Below are 13,092 nucleotides of genomic sequence, written 5' to 3'. Positions count from 1 at the left end.
ATCGCATTGCTTTAATTAACCAGCCTCATATGCTGGGTGACACCTAGAAGTATGCCAAACAAATGAGAGCTCATCTGGTTGATGGGTATGTGGGGGAGTGCCGGAATAACAGGGCAAGAATGGTAAATGACCCCCTAGTTTATCTCAGTCCCCGCAATATCCCATGGAAACTTATATGTCTGTTTACCCAGCAGCGTTGTCAAATGCCTCTGTTTGTCTTCTTTTGGCTGTGAAAAATGTTTATGACTGCGGGTTGTGTTAGATGTCTGATAAAATGTCACCCGCGCTTGGGTTGGAGCTGGAAAAATCTGTATTTAAATGCGAAAATAATGTCTGGGATAAGAGAAGAGTTCCCATTAAAAACAAAACGAAATGAATTTGAAATTTTCATTGAACTCGCTCTCTGACTTAGTTTTTCTGCGGTCCAGCATCGGTCCTTAGACAAGCATTTTTGAGAATATTGTGCAGGAAAAACTTTCCATGTAAAAGGCTAAAGTTTTAAGTAGTAGCTTAAATTGTATATTTTTACCAAATTTTAATATGTCCGGCGGTGGCTGCCTTTGCCTTTTGCTGCTGCTGTTTGACACGTTTAAATGTTTGGGAAGATTTTATTTTTATTTATTTTATTTTACTTAATTATAAAATATGCTCGGTCTCTTACCCATCTGTCCACCTGTTGCCGTGAGGGTTGTGTGCAACGCCTGGCCGACTTTTAATATAATGAAATCTGTGTGTGTTCCAGTGTAATTTAGCCGTACGCTTTCTGTCTCTACACCAATTAGTAGAATGGGTGAAAATAGCAGCCCGCCAAGTTGATGATGAGTGTTGTATATGATGGGAAATATTTTTACAGAAGTGGCTCTAGTGGGACTTTAAACTAATAGGCATTCTTTAATTTTTATCTTTTTGTGGCCTTGCAGCCACGCCGTTGTTAATTTTCCTCCGCTTTTCCTTCTTCTATGGGGCATGAGGCACTGGGGTATCAAGTTGGTATCCCGGGACCCAGGAATGCAGTAAAGTCATTCATTAAAAATCATTTAACGTATAATTGGTTTTTATACTCTGGCTTGGGGGTAATGCCAATATCAGATTCAGTTCACAGTACCTGAGGGAGTTCTTGCGATGAAATAAATGAGAATTCAAAAAGGAAAATAAAGGTAAAGTAACCAACAAGAGAAGCCTATTGATTCAACATCAACAGTGATGAAAACACTTTATCCCCAAAAGCTGTTGACTTCGCTTCTTTTCACCAATAAAAGACGTTGCAGGGCCTGCTGAAAAAAGAGCCACAAGGCTTAAAAAATGCATCTGACAGGACGAGGACAATGGAGTGATGCACTTTGCTTTTGTATGCCCGATCTGCCGCCAAAAAAATTAAACACAAAAAGGGCGATCTTAAAGAGGACTTGAACCAAGTTTTCAATTAGCAGCCCTTTCCCGGCAGCATCAAGCGGCAGACAGGGCCAATAATGAGTTGACAAATGGCTTGTGTCAAACAAAAGCCGCGTAGAACAGACAAACCTGAGCCCGGGTAGGACGCTATGAAAGGGCTAACAAACACGTCTTGTTGCCTGTTGTGCGTGAATTAATGGGAATGTAGGCAATTCTATGGCAACGGCAAGACAGCCTATCTGTCACTCCAACCCACAACAAAATTGTCGACTTACGAGCACAAGGCTTGGCCAAAGTGTCGCGTAATTTATTTTCCACCTCGTGGTGACGACTGACAAATGAGCTGATAATTTCCGACGTATCCTGCCATTGTCGAGGACTCCAACTGAAACAGGCCCCTCTGCGAATTCATGGCCTATTCACCGAAGAGGTTGTGTATAGCCGTAGACAGCTGAAATTAATTTGTGTTTGTCTGCCTGTTTGACACTTCCCCGACCAATGGAGGGGAGATATGCTAGTAGATGGGAATGAGGAGTACTTGTAGATAAATTCATTTCCGAGGATAAAGTTAAGGTTCACATAGGGGATTAGCAGACTGAGGACAAAATGAAATCCGAACAAGGCAAGAGAAATGGCTAAAAAAAAACTGTTCAAGGAGTTTAACACTTAGCGCAAAATTATTTTGATAAAAAAATGTCTGTTGAAAGTCGAAATATTTGATAAGCAATAAAGCTTCATTAAAAAGTTTTAATTATGTAATAAAAGTATTTTCCCCAGCGCTTTTCTTCTCGAATGGGAAACAAATTTCAGCAAAAATTAAACTTAGTTAAAGAATAAAGAATTAGTTACCGATATGTGTTAGCGATACTTTCTCTTTGAATATGAGAAAACGGCACATACATACTTGACACGCACTGTCTATACGAGTAGGCACCATATATTTATGTACGTTTACAAGTTTGCAATTTTACTTTAATGCATTTTAAATTTGTGCATGCCTGATTCTTTGCCTGAGGGTGAACTGTTTGTGTGTATGTGTGTACAAATAGAAAATGAAATTACCGATGTACTACTTTGATAGCTTCCACGATGGCCAGCGGTATCCGGAAGCCCCATGTAGCTAAGGGCAGTGGCAGAATGTGGAATGAAGCAGGCACCAGAAGGCAGAACGAATTCCGTTTATGACTATTTTATGCCAACTGCACATTCTTCTGCACTTTATTTTCGGCGCAAGTTAAAATGCAAATTATTATTTGCACTGTGTGTGCCGTGCCGTGGGGCAACATTGTGAGGGAATTTTATATGTGCTGGCGCCCTACAAAACGGGTTCCGTGGGGCTCCTGCGGCTCCTTTTTTATGGTCTACTCGAGTCGGCTTTCGTTCCTGTTTCTGTTGCTGTGGGTCCCTCTGTTGCATACTTAAATTTTTTATTTTGCCCACGTCTCTTATTTCATTTCCTTTCTCACTGCTAATTATGCTACACATTTGTTTGCTGTTACTCCTGTTTTTACTCCTGCAACGAAAATAGTTGGAAAAATGTTTAGTCCTGCAATTAAAAGTTTTTAAGCATTTAGGTTTGATTGTAATGTGAAGTAAGTTTATAACAGAACATGTCATAATTAATTTAATTTGAAAATTCAACTTAAGTATCTGACGCAATATTCGAAAACTCTTATGTTAATAGTGCTAATTAAGTGATTAGATACGTTCTGGAATAACTATTTATGTTCACTTTCCATAGGATTATGGGCAAAATAGGTAGTCCACATTCGCCCACCCGTAGTAGACGATTGTGAGCAGGGATTCGTGGTGATTCGTGGTTTGTAGACGAATATACGAATATAATGAACAAATATATACATGCACATATGCATATATACATAATATATTTCGTTTGTGACTTAACATTGGAATAATTGTCCAATAATTATTCAAAATTAAATGGGAAAATCTCTTTGGCTACTGCATCCACTTCTCGGAATGTAATTAATTTGCAATTGATTGGATCAACCCCATGAACTGCAGGCTTGATGCCATCACTACAATTTTTTACTGGTTGGTTTATGCAAATCGAAAGTAGGACTCAGGGAATCGCAAGAGGATTCACCATTTTCCAGGACTAGAAAAAGTGAACACAACGCATTGCCGTCGGGTCGCTCCTCTTCCTTCCTCAAGCAACTTTTCCTTTATATGGAATTTGTTGCAATGAAGCTTATACAAGGCAGCTGTCTTGCAGCAAGCCTGTATGTGCTTACAGCAGTGAAGTGTAAAATGGAAAATGAGTTCGCACTTTAGATTAAAATCTGTAAACATGAGCCAGGTCTCAGATCCATTAGCCAAGATTGTGGGCTGCAACTCACTTAAGAGCTTATCGCTAGGCTCTCCATTTTTCCATTAATAAGGCTTCAGAAGGAAGGCTATCATGATTTCCACTGAATATTGAATAGACACTACCTCTTATGGCCTGTGACAAGATATCTCGATTAGCCATCGGGTGATTTTGTTAGCCTGATGGAAATAGAATGTCAATTAAACGGAAACGGAAGGAACCCATATTAAACCTTTCCCTGATATAAAAGCGGAAAAGCATGATGCTTAAAGCAAAAACCAATTCAAGCTACATGCAGGGTTTCTGCGGGCATGCGAACATATTTCCATTGTACTTCGGGGGAGATTGAAACAGTTTCATAAATGAATAACAATAATTTATGCAGCAGCAACTACAGCACCCATAATAAATTCAGTAAAACTTTTGTACATACTCAGCAGCAACAATTGCAATATTACAATTAAATTTAGTTGCATTTGAAGCCTTACAGGCAGCTGCCACTGACGCTACCATACGCCCTCGGGGCAGGGGAAGGAAATAACTGGTATAACTAGGCATGTAAATTTATAACCCGGACCCAGTCGGGTCCCATTCTGAACCTACTTACCTCCAAGGGGTACTACGAGCAGCGGAACAACAAAGCAGGAACGATAAGTGAGATATATGAACTATGGGATACCCGGTAATCAGTTAATTTTTTTGTGGATCTAAGTATAAAGTTTTCCTTTTGAATTTTTTATATGCAAAATGCCCAGAAAAAACTAGATTTTGGTATTAATAAAGCCTCTGAGGCTAGACTTTCCTGCATTTTTTCCCCAAAAATACCTGTTAAAGTTGTCAGATTGTGATCATTTGTATCATTATTAATTTGACATAGTTCCCTGCATTATTTTTCGTTCTTTCTGATCTCTTTTCTATTACCGGGTGTGAAAAAGCCGATTCAAAACTTGTTGAAACAATTCCGTGCGAGAAGATGAGAAGTGTGTGCATGAATCCGAGGAGTAGGTTTTTTTTCTTTCTCCGCCTTCTGTGCTGCTGTTGATGGTGCTACTACTTCTGGTCCTGCCACAATATCAACACGTAAATCTGGCAGCAGCTGACAAATACAGAAATTTGTGCTATTATATACCAAAAAGGGCTATCGTAAGCTCAAAAAATGGGCAGAGCACTGGCCTGGGGGGAAGACTGGAAGGCGCTGAGAGCGACAGCAACCGAAGGCATTGAAATATTAATGCTAATGGCTGGAAGGAAACAGATTTCCTTGGTATCGGGCCATCGCCTGATTGTATTGCTTGCCGAACTTTGGGTGTGGCTGAGTCCTGCCGCTGTGGACGAACGGAACCAAGGCGATGGCAGGCGATGAGTATTTCCAATAATTTAATGAAAATGCAAAACCCTCCTGCATGAAGGAAAAAGGAAAAAATTCAACAAAAATGTTCTTCGCCCCAAGCGGTTGAGTGGGTTTGTAGGTGGCTTGGGATATGGCAAAAGTTTGTTCCGAAATGTTCCACTTATGCAGTCGAAGTTCCAACAAAATACCAAAGTATAAACGGTGGCTGAGATGTAAGGGATAAGCATAGAATGAGCCCTTCAAACCATTGCCTGAACTAGAAATTCTAGTTGGTTTTCGCCTTGAAAACATGGAAAATAAAAGTTTTCAAACACTAAATTTATAGCTATGTATGCACCTGTTTGGTCAAATACCTTGTAATACTCGTACTGTAATAAAGTACTGATTTCACTTTCATTGCATCAATTATTCTGAACGGAAATTGCTGGCAACTTAAGTGTGTAAGAGAGAGAGAGAGGCGTCAGAAGAACTAGGGAAATAGGGAAATTCAGTCTTCCTTATGTTAGATATATCAAGGAATTATTACGACATACAGTTTTCATTGTAAATATCCTTCAAAAGTTCGAAGCGAACCCCCTGTTACAATTTTATTTATTTTCTTAACCAGTGCCTTGACATATTTTAATTATCTGCCGCAATATTTATGCGCCTCTTTAATGGTATTATTTATGCTGCAGCAAAGGCAAGGCTGTAAATAATTTTGACACTATTGCGCATAAATACATTTATAATTAAGTGTCTGCCTCGTAATTACAGTCATTATTCCAAAGAGAAGGTCGACCAGTAAAGTGTTTAATGTGTGAACCAAAATAAACCATGGAATTTAAGTTTTCAAAGTATTTTTTTACGTGGGAGTCGGAGTGCTGTCTGTGATTGACAAAAAGAAAAAGGTCAACCAATCAAGCGGAGATAATTTGCAGTCACATGGCTGACATCAATTCCTGGCCGCCTTCCATCAATCATAATGGAGGGAGGGAATGAGGATGGGAAGAGCCTCGGGATGACAGCTTTTTATGGCACGTTTGAGTAGTTAAATTGAGCAGTAAATGTGCGGGCGAAAAGACTGATGTGAAGTCGTTTGAGTGCGATTTGTAGTGTGAAAATATTGTACAGAACATGGTCTGGAATGTCAAGCAAAGTTGATTCAAAACTTCCCCAGGGTACTTCATTCAAATGCGTTAATTACACAGCTAATTAGAGGTGAGCCCCAAGGCTCTAGATAACCTGACATTATGCCGCCAAAGCCTGTCACAAGGTATCAAACAGAATTTGCTGGTGCTCAGGGTGCTTACCGATGGTAAAATAATAGCATAAGACCGGGGGATCATTTGCATAATGCAGGGGATAAGCTGACAGGAGAACTACCAATGACAGGAGCACAATGCCCGACTGTATCCTCGAACTGTCACTTATCATATATGTACGAGTATATGTATTCTCATCAGCACAAGATAATTAACAAATTTATCCATTTACACGGAAAATATTGATTTAACAACCAACATGACAACACCAACAAGATTAACTTTATTCGTTGAAAAACTTTTAAATTCAACTTTCATTGGTCACAATAAAAATGTAGAGAAGAAACAAAATTATTTCCAGGAAAAAGTGCCTGAAATGGCACTTTATAGTGTTGTTTTTTCCTTGGGTCTGAAGGATACAAGCACATCCCTATCCCCTTATATACATATATGTACATATGTATGTACATATACAGGGAAGATCCCTGGCTGACAATCATAAACTTCACATGTTGCTGGCGTCTGGCAGCGAGTCAAATTGCACTGTTGGCCATTTTAAAAATGGTAAAAAATATATATAAATAAATTACATGTGTTTGCAGCAATATTTTTCCATTTTTTCCTGGGAGCTCGCGCTCTATCCTTATAATTTCACATCGATAAAGGGAGTTGGGCCTTGCTCTGATGCTGATTTTGTTAATGTCGGCTCGACCTTTCACTATAATTTGACAGATGGCAACCGGAATGAGCTTCAAGGAGAAGGTTACTCGTAGCAACCTTTATGGCCTGCTTTTCGTTTACGGGGAAGTCAAGCATTAAAAGTGCTGCCAATTAGATTTCGGGGATCGAAATCAAGCAAAGGAATCGGACCGAAAAACAAAGTTTTCTTTTCTAATTAAAATCGTATTAAAGCGTACGATAAGAAAACGAAACGTTGCTAAGCTCCAAAGGTCTGGTCGAATGGTGTCTCTTTATTCCAGTGAAAGCAGTTCAATTGATTTTGATTATTTTTGTTCTCGTCCTTCATAGCTCTTTCTAAGAACGAACACACACACAAGTAAATTGGTTTCTAATACCTTCGGTCGTCTGCGATTTCTACTCAATAATGTTATTAGTCTTACCAATTTCTGTGATTGTTTCTGCTCCTATTGTTGTGGGGCTTTCTCCTGCTTTTCCGGGGAAAAACAATATCTGTTACTTAGGCTTTGGGGCATCCTCTCTGATTTTATTGTGATGGAGCCAATCGGACCTACTCCGAGATTTTTCTTCGGTCATTTTCTTGACTGTTAAGAGTTTTTACTGATTGCAAGGCCCAGAAAGCCGTAATTATCTGACTAGAATAGTTCGCTCCACTCGTAATGTTCTGGCACATTGCTGTTGAAAAAATCGAGAGAAAAACTACTAAGTATTTTACGCTAAATTGCATTCAGCAGCAAAACAGTTTCATTCAGCGACTTCACAGAGCCTGATAAATGGGCTTCCTGGCAACCGCCAGACGGAAAACCATAGTTTTTGCAAACAGTTTTCCCTTCCGGTCGTCTCTTTTGCATTTCCCCGCGTTCACGTACATTTTTGTGCAGTTCATCAGGCGGCGAGGCCTACGCCTCATTTGAGCCGCAGTATTGCCGGACAATAGCACCACCTCGAAAGCAATAACAATGACAGTTATGAGTCTTTGTGCGATGCTGAGTCGATTTCGAGGAAAAAAGTTGAATGGAAATGAGAGTTTGCGATGTCATCCGCGGGACACGAAAAAATCGATATCTATTAAACGGGGAAGTGGAATGGTGGGGATTGATCAGATTGGTGGTGAGGATAGGAGGTGCAACTTTATCGATGGGAAATGACTGATGCTCTTACCTCATATTGTATCTAGATAGCATTTTACCTAAAAGTTGGAGCAGAAATATTTAAATTTAACTACATATTTACTTAAAACACACATCATTGGAAAGGACGTAATCTATATTATCTACAATATTCCATTGTTCATTTATAAATCATCCGTTCAGGTCTTTTAGAAAATCAGAGAAATGAAAAAACAGACAACTAAAATTCATGCGAAAAGTGAATAAAAGCCTTATTTTTGTTACACTAAATTGCCTTCAAAGAAAAAAAAACATATTCCGCCCAGATAAATGATTCGACAAAGTGAACCAACCAGATTGATGCGGATAGCAGGACAGTTTGTCACAGTTTTTATAAAGAGAAACCGATGCGGCAGGATATTTATGTGGAGTTCATTGTGGGAGAGGTCTACGGATCATTGAAGACAGAACAATACAATATGGCAGTTATGAGAATTTTTGTTTCAGTTGCCGGTTTCCCTGGGAAAACCAATGAAAGCTAAGGGCAAAAGTGAATGACGAATGCATAACGAACTAGTGATATATCACTTCATTTGATATACTGAGAAAATGAATCCTCTTTAACCAACCGAAAAATGGTAGAGAACATGCTCTGAACCGTCGTGATTCAGGCAAGTTTGCTGGCTTCATTGAATTACATTTCGCCGCTGTCAAAGCGCGGGCTGCAAACGCAATAATACTGACAGCTATTCCTGCCAGCTAGCCATCAAGTTGGCCACTAATGAAAGGCGCTGCCCATAAACAAACATCAACGGCATAGCGGAGGCGACAGGCGCGGCCAACGGGTTGCCCAAAATGCAGTTCGTGTCGGCCACAAAATTGCATTTGACTGTTTCTCGAAAATTTACGCTCTCAGGCCTACACTTTTCTAAAGCCTAGCCCCCTGTCTAAATGAATTTCTAACCCCAAAGGATGAGTGGGAGGGCAGACCGAACTGACAGTAGAATCTAGTGCGTGTAGTTGTTCATTCTTTGTACTCTTGCAAAGGGTATGATTATTCTGATCAGATGTTATGCAATGCATAAAATAATGTACTCATTTCAAAACCAAAAAGTACTTTTTCTATACTTACAATTCGTCCCTCAAAAAGGTCAGGAGTGCATCATTACAGTATATATCATGGATGATGGATGGTTATCTTATATTAGACCAAAGGCGTATGTAGAGCGCATCTCTTAGGGAACATAAGATCTGAAAGAGTATCAAATCTTCGACCCACAAAGCATGCCCCTTATTCTAGTTCAGTTTTAATTAAAATTGGGCCGTGTTATTGTCCTAACCCTTGTCTCATGGGATAGTTAGTATTACGATTTGCTAAACATTTTACACCACAGCCCCGTATTGTGGTCGCCATATTTCTCTTTAACTACTGCATACAATTTTGCGATATATTTAACTTTAATCTTCAATTTATTTGTATTTATTTACGCTTTACAAGTGCTTCTGGGAGAAGTTGAAAGTTTCTCTGACAGTTTGTGGTGCTCCTTGAAAAAATTGTCTTGGAAATTACTTTTGCATGAATTTTCTGTGGATGGCAAAAAGTCCAGGAACAATTTACCCAATTGCAGGACATAGCTCGTGACAGTTTTAAAATTTGCATAGCTATGGTAATATTTATTTGGTTGTTTATTACATTTAAATTTCAAATTGCTGTGTTTTTCTTAAATTTATTTGATTTACAATCATGATTGAGGTACGAAGCAATTTTAGATTCTTAAGATTCTATTTGTTAATACATATAAAATGTATTGCAACGTTTCAACCCAATAGTCAGCCTACTTATTCTCCCGTTTGACAGCAATTGGCAACAGAAATGAAATGGCCAGAAAGATGCCAGTTCCGGATTAAACATGGAAAAATATTTTTGTAAGATATCCTTTTGCTCTGAAAAGGAAACTCTTCTGATTGGCTCTAAGAGAGCTTATTCTCTTTTTTTTTTGAGCTCAAAGGAACAAGTTTTATAAGGAGTTTTTTATGTCAGAAGAAGCTTAAACAGATTCATTTTTCCTTTTGAAATACAAGTTGAAATTGTTCAAATAGTTTTTTGATTAATAACTGTTATGATTATGCCACATACATTTTTAATTTATTTTTGTAAAGACAATAATCAAATTGATTCTCGTTTAATAAATAATAATAATATTGTGATTCTATCTGTTGTCTGCTAGATAAAAACACCAATTATAATTGTGAATATTGTGCGAAACTAAAATAACATTAAATTTGAACCAAATTTTGTACTCAGTGAAAAGCTTTACTTTAAGCGCCAAAGGGTGGAAATCAATTTATTTGGAAAAAAGACAGGGCAGTATTTTACTCAACTCTCAAAACTCGAATTGAGTCTTTTCTCCTGCGGCTGTGTGGTGGAAACTAAAGTTTGGACTGGGACCCCGACGGCAAACTCCTCCGTTGACAGCCTTAACATGCATTTCGCGCCTCAAGAACAAGCGTTCAGACAGACTCAGTCATTGTACGTTCTTAAAGCTTATATATGAATAAGTAGGAAGCGGAAAAAGTTTTCCTGAAATTTCTGGTGGCTGTCAGACGAGTGCCAGAGGACCGAGGACGGCCACAGAATGGCGACAATAATGAGGGTGATGGGAAAACCAAACTCCCAGCGATGCGGAGTCCAAGGGGGACTGAGTTCACTGCACTCGACGGATTATGGACAAGTGTCTGAGTCATAACCAAAGTCCAATTCCATAATTATCATTTTTTATGACGAGTTCAAGTGAAAAACTGGCGTCTTCCTTCTCCATTCGCAGAAGAAAAGCAGAAACAATGAAGGGGAATCCCAACTAACAAACGCCAAACTTTTTCACCAACTTGAAGACTTTTTAATGTCTTCGAGCGAAGCGTTTAAAAGAGCCATAAAAAAGCGTTTTATTGTCTCGACTCGACTTTCCCCATTGCCCCAGAGCATTCGCCTCCATTCGACTTTTGTTTGGTTTGCCTCTGACATGGCCTTTGTGTGCTGGCTGTTCATTTCAGTGCAGACTAAAACAAAAGGCGTGTTAATTTAATTAGGGCCAATTCAGCTTCAGGCGGTGCCACATAATCCCAAAAATCGAACATCAAGTTCCTTCTGGCCAAAAAAATTTATAATGATTGCATGATAGTATCTGCGGTTGATACTTACTATCGACTGGATATGCTATGGATTTTTCCATGTAGTTGTTAATGGTATTTTAGATTAGTAACAGTTAAAGATCATTTATTATACCCGATACTCAAAATGAGTATTGGGGTATATTAGATTTGTGGTGAAAGTAGATGTGTGTAACGTCCAGAAGGAATCGTTTCCGACCCCATAAAGTATATATATTCTTGATCAGCATCAATAGCCAAGTCGATTGAGCCATGTCTGTCTGTCCGTCTGTCCGTCCGTCCGTCTGTCCGTCTGTCCGTCCGTCCGTCTGTCCGTCTGTCCGTCTGTCCGTCCCCTTCAGCGCCTAATGCTCAAAGACTATAAGAGCTAGAGCAACGATGTTTTGGATCCAGACTTCTGTGATATGTCACTGCTCCAAAAATATTTCAAGACTTTGCCCCGCCCACTTCCGCCCCCACAAAGGGCGAAAATCTGTGGCATCCACAATTTTGACGATACCAGAAAACTAAAAACGCAGAATCGTAGAAGATGACTATATCTTCAAGAGTGCAAAATCTGAACCAAATCGTATAATTATTATAGCCAGAATCACGAAAACAATTTCACTCTTTCTCGCTCTGTCTCACTCTAACACACAGGTTTCATGGTCGGTTTTGCCAATTACAAAATATGAGTTCAAGGATCTCAGAACCCATAAAAGCTAGAGCAACCAAATTTGGTATCCACACTCCTGTGATATCGGACCTTGACCGTTTCCTGTCCAAATTTCGCCACACCCCCTTCCGCCCCCGCACAGGACGAAAATCTGGGGCAACCACAAATCTCAGAGACTATTAAGGCTAGAGTAACCAAATTTGGTACACACACTCCTTTAAGATGTCACTATAAAACGTATATCTCAGAATTTCGCCCCACCCCCATCCGCCCCCACAAAGGACGAAAATCTGTTGCATCCACAATATTGCAGATTCGAGAAAACTAAAAACGCAGAATCATAGATAATGACCATATCTATTAGATTGCTGAATCTGGATCAGATCAGATCATTTTTATAGCCAAAAGGAACAAATCAATTTGCAGTGGCTACGCAGCGCCCGACGTCACGCTCAGACTGATTTTCTGTCTCTCTCGCACACACTCTTTGTCGTGTCGCTTAATATTAGCGCCATCTGCCGGAGGAGAGCCATACTGACTTAGTATCGGGTATAACTGTAGAGTTGCGGTGACCGCAGCAACTCACAACGTTCCCCCTCGTTTTTAATTGAATTTTTGCAAATGTTTTATCTTAGATAAGTCTAGGCCAGAGCATGAGGACACTAAGAAACTATGTTCGCCGAATACTTCCTGATTTACATTCGGCTGAATCAAGTATTACCACTAACCATACAGTATATATACTATATATAGTATATATATGTATATACTGTATGGTTAGTGGTATTACCCAAGTGATTTCGGAACCCTAACCTACACACGCGATACTGAAACCTTATGAAACTTTATGCCTTGCAAAAACTTAGACTTTAGTTTTCACTTAAACTTTTAACCCGAAACTGCTGGAACCTGGCTGTCACTTCTCCTGTCTAATTTGGCATGTAACCAAAGTCATTAGGAATTGACTAGGATATGGGGTTAGGTCCCTCTTGAGGACATTGCGTGAGGGCTTAAGAACCTGCCATGGCAGAGGCAATCTCACACATTTTTACATTTAATCCCATTTTATTGTAGCCCTTTGGGGTCACGGCCATACGTACCCTCGGTTATTATGCTGATTGTGTTGACACACTCTCCGGCCGTTG

This window comes from Drosophila pseudoobscura, chromosome 4, assembly GCF_009870125.1.
Source record: "Drosophila pseudoobscura strain MV-25-SWS-2005 chromosome 4, UCI_Dpse_MV25, whole genome shotgun sequence".
In the NCBI taxonomy this organism is placed as follows: Eukaryota; Metazoa; Arthropoda; class Insecta; order Diptera; family Drosophilidae; genus Drosophila; species Drosophila pseudoobscura.
This window is presented reverse-complemented; position numbering follows the sequence as displayed.